The following is an 8,056-nucleotide window of genomic DNA, read 5'->3' on the forward strand; positions in this document are numbered from 1 at the left end:
AGAAGAAGAAAAAATGCAAGAAGTAAAGAAGAATTTTAAGAAACACAAGGTAGGAATATTGTTTTGGACTTTGATATTGCGTTATTTTGATAGCTAGAACTAGTTTATCTCTTTTTCAAGCAAAATAGGGCTACATAAATTTGTCTGCAAATGCTGCAAGTCTTCAGTGAAAATATTCTACCTATTAACCTCAGAGAATATGAAAGATCTGTGCCTTATCTAGAACACTAACCTCTTTTTGGGCTGGGTGCTTATTATCTAGCCTTTTTGTCTCACACCAAAAGTAAAAATTGTTAAAGATACTTGGGCTAGAGTCAAGGGTAAAATTATACTTTAGCTACTTTTGGCTATCTTGGAAAGGGGTATAGTTAGGAAAATGAAACTTTCAGGAAGGGGTGTACAGGCTAAAGTATGTCTTGGGAAGGTATTTTGAAGTACCTACCTCCACGCCTTTGCATTTTCAAGGGTCCTGACCTTTAATAGGTCTGTGTTATAAAAGTGAAATCTTTCAAAATAGACCTTCTTCTCAAATGGTGTACAACAAAAACTTTTTCAGCTTCATAACTTTGATCAATCCCAATTTATGAGGTTTTAAAGATATGCAAGCACATTTTCCAAATTTAGAAAAAAAATAGTTGACATGGCTTTAAATAGCCTACTAGACTAGCCTACTAGAGTATCAGGAATTGCATTTTCAAAACTAAAGCCAGAGAAAAAGAAACTGAAAACTGAAAATCTAGGGAAAATGTTTTGTCAAAATTTCAACAGTTATAGACCTGTCATGTTGGCAAATTTCAGGACCCTGTAGAGGGAGGAGGAGTGGTGGTAGGCACTTTGAACTACCTTCCTGCAACATATATTGATACTTCTCACACATGAGAAATTGTATTTCAAACCTTATTAAAGAAACTGCAGTAAAATTCTAGTTTAGTAACTTCTTGCTATCTCAGAAAGGGGTTAGGTTAGGAAAATGAAACTTTCAGGGATTGGTCTACTGACTAAAGTATGTCCTGGTAAGATATTTTGAAGTACCCACCTCCACTCCCTCTAGAGGGTCCTGACCTGTGATAACCTTTAAGAATATGTGTGTTATAAAAGTGAAACTTTGCAAAATAGATCTTCTGCTTGTATGAAGTAGGCTACAACAAAATTGTTTTCAGCTTCACAACTGCACTCAATCCCAATTTATAAGGTTTTAGAGATACACAAATACATTTCCTAAATTAAAAAAAAAAAACATTACTATGGGTCAGAATTCTACTCAAGTTACAGTAATTGCATTTTCAGAACTAAAGGGAGAGAAAAAGCAACTGGTAACTGAAAATTTAGGTAAAATGCTGTTTTGTCTAAATTTCAATAGGTATAGACCTGTCATGTAGGCAAAGTTCAGGGCCCTCTAGAGGGAGAAGGAGTGGAGGTGGGCACTTTAAAATACCTTCCAGGGGTATACTTTAGCCTGTAGACCCATCCCTAAAAGTTTAATTTTTCCTAACCTAACCCTTTTCCAAGATAGCAAGAAGTCACTAAACTAGAATTTTACTGGAACAGCTATAACAACTTCTTGATAATAGACAATTAGCTTTGGCTTGTTTGGAAAATATATTTTAGCTATATTTTATTTATATATTTAGTTGGTATTTGGGTTAAGTTTGGTTAGAATAGGTTCTTTTAGGTTATGTATTTGATATATGCTATGCTTTTCCCCCCTCCCACCTTTAATGTGCAAATTTATTGCTAAAATTTGTTTCTAAACTATTATATTTTTATCATGGTTAGGTATATTTCATTATGATTAACCTAACATCAATTCTCAAGTTTGTTCTAGCTAACAAGGAAGTTCCCATAATTTAGCCCATAGACCCATCCCTAAAGCTCCATTTTCCTATACTAACTCCGTCCCATGATAGCCATAGTAGCTTAAGTAGAATTTTACAAATGTCCAAACTAAATTTTTCCAAATAGCCTACCCTATCAATTATTTAGCCTACAAAATTTCTAAAATTATCAAAAGTCAATTAAAGCCCAAGAGTAAAAGTAGCCTTAGTTTTAAATAGTTCAAGGTTGTAATACCTATGATGTAATTAACCAAGCAGAGTGATTTGTAACATTTTGATTTAGTAACCTTTTGCTATCTTGGAAAGGGATTAGGTTAGGAAAATGAAACTCTCAATAATGAATCTAGGGCCCAAAACATAATCTGAGAAGGTAATACCAAGCTTCCATGTTAACCCTCTTCTGATTTCAAAGTCTAAGAAATTTGCCTGCTTTATAGAAATTTTGAACTATTGAAATTTTGACAAAACAACAAATTACCTTAATTTTTAGTTATCAGCTTCTTTATTTTATAGTTCAGTTCTGAAAATGTAATTCCCGTAATTTGAGTAGAATTTTAAGCCATGTCTATGATTTTTTCAAAATTAAAGATATACAACCTACTTGCACATCTTTGAAACCCTATCAATTAGAATTTTGCAAAGACATGAAGCTGAAAACAGTTCCTGTATTTCATTTGTTACTTTTCTGTTATAGTGCCAACCTCAAATTTCTTTATCTAAGTAGAACCTGTTTCTCTGATGCTCAATCCTATTGAAATATCATGAAATATGATGAAAACATAATATCAAATATATCAAATATATGATACAACATTATCAAAATATCTAACTCTTATTCCTAACAGGCCATAGATGACCATTTGTTAAACTACAGATAAATGAAACAAATGGCATTTGGCTATAATCAAACCACATATTGACAGGCAAACCATGTTTTTTCTGACATGCCTTTCTCATACAGCTCCAGCAAGGCTTTTTATCAAAAAGTATAAAATAATTTTGTGTCCATTGACAAACTGTTTTGTTTTTGGCATCAGCCCCTTAACTTGGAAAAATCTAATTGCCTCTTCAAGACCAAACACAAAGATTTACAAAGACCAAATTTTCATTTTAACATCTGTGGTCAGACACTATTCTAATGCATATTGCAAAGAAAAAAAAATTATACATGGTAAAAAAAACAATTCCACATAGGGTGTACTTAGATGAAGAATTTGAGGTTGGCACTATAACAGACAAGTATCATTCATTTAAGCAGATGATATGTTTTGCAAGGTTTCACTTTCATAGCATTTTAAAGGTCATCAAAGGTAACTGTCCTCTTTACAGACTTTAGTCTGTAGACCTATCCCTGAAAGTTTCATTTTCATGACAATCCCTTTCCATGATAGCAAAAAGTAGCTAAACTAGAATTTTTCCAAGATATTCCCAAAATAGCTGATTGAAGGTAACAAATTTGTTTTGTGGTGAATTAAGGGGTAAATTATGAAGGCAATTGTAGACAAGCTACTTTTTGTTGTCCTATCTATATTAGGAAAATGGAGCTTTCAAGGATGGATCTACTGGCTAAAATGTGTCCCAGGAAAGTATTTTAAAGTACCTACCTCCACTCCTTCTGCCTCAAGAGGGCACTTCAATAAAGAAGCATGGATGCTCTGAAAAGCAGATGAACATTTACTAGATGTTTTTAGAGAAATTGCCTATGGATTGTTCTGGAGACCCTGTCTACTGACCCTATTTCAAACAGTAGGCTGTACAAAAAATGTAGTTCAATCCTGCTTTTTAGGGTTGTAGTGAAAAAAAGGCTGAGATGGCTAGGCCAGGTTCTGCTTATGAAGGATGACATATTGCCAAAGATTGTCCTTGTCTGTCTACTTTTCTAGGGCTAAACAGAAAGTAGGTTGTCCTTGTCAAGAATGGGAGGGAGTCATAAATAAAGATTTAAAGGAAATGGGAACTTCCAGGGAAGGTGTAAAGACAGAGGCTTTGAATAGATTGGGTTGGAGGAGGAGCATGCATAGCTGTGTTGGCCCCAGGCAGCTTGGTGCTGTAGTGAGTTATTAGTAGTAGTAGTACATAAAGAACAAGAAACTGGTTACAGCTTCTGACTTTTGATCAATCCCAATTTGTGAGGTTTGAAATTTCTACAAACAGAATTTCAAAATTGCATATTAAGATGTAAGAATTGTTTTCTTAATATATCTCCTTATGTGGAGGTAGCTATCTATGCAATTAGCATAATGCTATTTTCAAAACTAAAACCTCCTGAAAAAAAGAAACTGAAAACTGAAAAATTGGGTTTTATGTTTTGTCAAAATTTTAATAGGCAATAGACTTGTTAAGTAGACAAATTTACAAAACTTATAAGTAAAAAGATTGTTAGCATACAAGCTTGGATAAACCTTCCCAGAGTATTTTTTGCACTTTGTTCATTGCTTAAAGTTCAATTTTCCTGACCTAATCCCATTCCAAAATAGTAAAAAGTAGCTTGTCTAGAATTTTATCATTTATTAACTTGTTTAAAAGGAGGTTTCAGCTATTTGTGCTAGACCAACATAGTTTTCATGTATCCTTCTAGTTTTTCAATAGGGCTGTATTTTAGCTTTGGATGATGTATCTTTAATTTCTGTAGGATATTTCTCTAACCTTAGTTCCTAACATCTATGTCCAAGAATAAGCTTGAGTTAGGACAAATTGTTTTGCTATACACCAGGGTTCCTAGTTATTTTAGGCTTAGTGTTCTTGACATATTCCACTCTGTGTCTTATATTGCCAGATTTTCACTCCCCCACTAATCTCACTGATGCCAACAGCCCTAGCCTAATCTGCTTAAATTTAAAGGTCTTGTTAGTTTGGGTGGCATAGGTTTCTACTTTTGATGTTCTGTAAGTATTAGAGCACAATTGGAGTATATTTGAAGATGTTTTTATGGTAAAGGTCTAGGTTTTCTGTTATTGAGAAGAAAACATGTTAAGAAAACAATTCTTAGGCTACTTGATAATATGCAGAATAATTTTAGTTACCACATTGTGAAACCAGCTCCGCAAAAATTTACCCCACCCTTCTTCCCTGATGTGAAATTATAAAGACGAAATTGTGTATATCCAATGGATACCCATAAGGGGGGGGGGGAGGAATGCACCCCTTGAAATCTTGTAATTTGAAGTATAAGAAAATCAATGTAAATAGAAAAGAGTGGCTAAAAATCATGGAATAAAGTGTGTTTGCTCATGATCTGATGCCTTCCTATAGGCTTTGATCCTTAATAGGAGTAATACAAATTCTAATTAGTTTTCCCTGAGACACTGAAAGTTCCCATCAATGCTAGTATCCTCTCTTGTGGTTTCCAAGTTCTGTAGTAAGTCTCCAATTTTTTCAAAAATTGTAATGCACAATAAATTGTCAGATTTGATGCAAAAATCTTCAAATGCTTCCTAGTATAGAATAGATCGAGCCTCAGGAACTAAAGTAAAAGCAGCAGTGGCTTTATAATATGGGGAACCGCTGGAAGATACCCAATCTTGGAAATATGAATATCAACCTTATTGTCATATGCAGTTGAGAAACACTTGAAACCAAAATAAGGTGGAGATTCTGCTGAATCACTTGACACATTCATGAGTTGTATTTTTAACGCTCTACAAACAATCCATATTGTAAAATAAAGTCTGAAATGGAAACCTTCTGACCAGCTGGTAAACCAATGAGATCTCTACATTTTGCAGTCACCTCTATTTTTCGTTTTAGGTATAACTTGCCAAACTTTCCTGGCTGACAAGAAGTTAAGTTGAGCTAATTACAGCTGACATTACAAATTAACCGTTTAGCTGAAACAACTGTAGTAGATGTTGCTCTAAATTTACGCCTGGAGTTCTATCAGAGGGAAAGAAGCCCTCTGCCAGGTTGTCAAAGGTAAAAGCCAACAACACAACTTTCCCTAAGAATGGGTGAGGATAAACTCCTCTACACTCCATTGAGTTTATAAAAGTTCTGATAAAAGGCAACAACACACTTGCCGTCAGAAGGGGGATGGGCCTCCATGCCCTCTTTATGAGGTAGATTGGATATATTATTTTTCTTCAAAATAACCTTTTGCCTCCCCACTATCTGCAGCCCTTCCAACCTTCACTCGATTAGTATAATCGTAATAAAACCTACTGCTCACATTCTCTCTGAAATAGGTAGGGTAGGGCCTCCAAATTTGTCTGCCTCTCCAGCCACCTTCAAGTTGATAAAAACTTATATAAAAGCATATGGTACTTATGCTCTCAGAAACTTGTTAGATTTTATCATTATTCTCTGTTTCTTGATGACTATGAGAAAGTTAATACGAGAAACAATGATTCAGCTGTCTTTGCAAAAAAGTTAATGACCATTCCAGGTACCTGCTGTAGTTACTTTTGAACAAGCTGGAACAGGACAAGTCACAAAAATAACTTTTTGTTTTTTCACTTTTTGGGTGACTTGGAACAAACCTTGGAAAAAAAACGTAAATCTGCTTTGGACATAATATAATTATGAAATGAAATGGAATAAATTTAATTGGCAATCGAGGTTTGTCTAATGCAAAGTGTAAATTAGCCTTTCTTGAATCCATTTGGAATGTAGACACAAGCTTGGTTTATTGTCTTCAATGGAAACAGCTTCACTGATCAGTCTCCTCTGTAAGGTTGTAAAGCTTACTGCAATGCCCAGTATGTTTAAAAGAAGAAAGAAAGCTTTGCTTCTGGTCTTGTAGTGCAAATGGACAGAGAATGCAATATGTTTGGGAGTTGCAAGCCCCTAGGACTGGAAAAAAATGTCCTGAGCTAAATTTAGAACTCTCTCACTTGTACATTCTGCCAAACTGTACTGCGTTTTGCTGTCTACAGGGGGATCTGAGAGGTCCCTGACCAAAAATACAATTTTGTTATAGAGCAAAGGTGGAACTTTACAGTCAGCTGTATTGTAAGTCAAATCAATACTACCTTTGCTTTTTTTTGAATTTCTTCACACTTTCAATTAATTCAGTCTTGTCCTTAGTCATTAAATAAAAGTAGCGTTTATTTTACTCCATGTCAAATATATTACTTATTCCACTAGGACCAGTATTTTTTGACCCTGACGACTGCAAAAATCTTTGTTAAGTTCTATGTTCACTTTCTTTATCATCATTTTTTATGCCAATATACTAACTACCACCAAGTTCAACATCAATTGATGTCACTAATTCAGGAGATTGTCCAGTACATCACGTTTTACCACATTTGAATCAGAGGAGTCACTGTTTTCATCGTCTGAATCTATCAGAATTCCACTGTATTCAAATTCTCTAATCATTTCCTTCACTTATACAGCCATAAGCCCAGGAAAAACTGTTCCTTTAATATTAAAAAATGCGCCGTTTTGATGGTCAAGAAACTTAATAAGCTGCTTTCTAAGATATCCATTTAAATTTCTCTTTAAGCCAACGCTTCTACCAAACAAGTGTATTTTCTATCAAAACCTTGCTGAGCTTTTCTTTCAGACCTGAAAAGTGGTACATTCTCCCTTACTTGAACTTAGATTCAATCCCTTTTTTTTGTTGCTTTTTTTGTTTACCTATTGAAGATAACTCTGCTGTTTTTTTGTTTAGCTAGTGAAGCTCCAAGAAGCGCAAATGTTTACCAATTTTGTCATTAAGATAAAAATTACGTCAATCAATTGCTTTTAGACATGACAATCCCGAAAGTGCAATTTTCCATGAAAAGCTGTTATTTTGAAGGTGATAGGAAGCATCTATTTGAAGGCGATAGGAAGCACCATATTTTGATACCTTGTCAAAGATAACTTCTGCAAAATTCATGCTGCTGATGTCGGGTCAGAGAGCGAGATCTGTTTTCATAGTTTAGGAAAATTAACAGTGCAATGGATTTATAGATATTAACCTTAAAAGTGATAAAAGTGATTAAGATGATTTGGTATCTTCAAGGATGAACTTATTTCATCCAAACTTTGTACCCAAATTATTTAAAATTGATTGGGTGGTCTTGCCATAACTTGTTGAGGTTAGGTTACCCTAACTTGTAGAGCTTGGATTGGAGATCAGAAAGAAAACCATAGAGGAAAATGAAAAGTTTTGTTATACCTTGGATGTGAAGGAAGATTTATTTTGTGATTAAGAATTAGCAACAGTACTAAAAGGATTAAAAAATAGTAAGGCTCCAGTTGCTGAAAGTGTGGTAAATGATTTTCTGAAATAT

Source organism: Artemia franciscana, chromosome 21, assembly GCF_032884065.1.
Source record: "Artemia franciscana chromosome 21, ASM3288406v1, whole genome shotgun sequence".
In the NCBI taxonomy this organism is placed as follows: Eukaryota; Metazoa; Arthropoda; class Branchiopoda; order Anostraca; family Artemiidae; genus Artemia; species Artemia franciscana.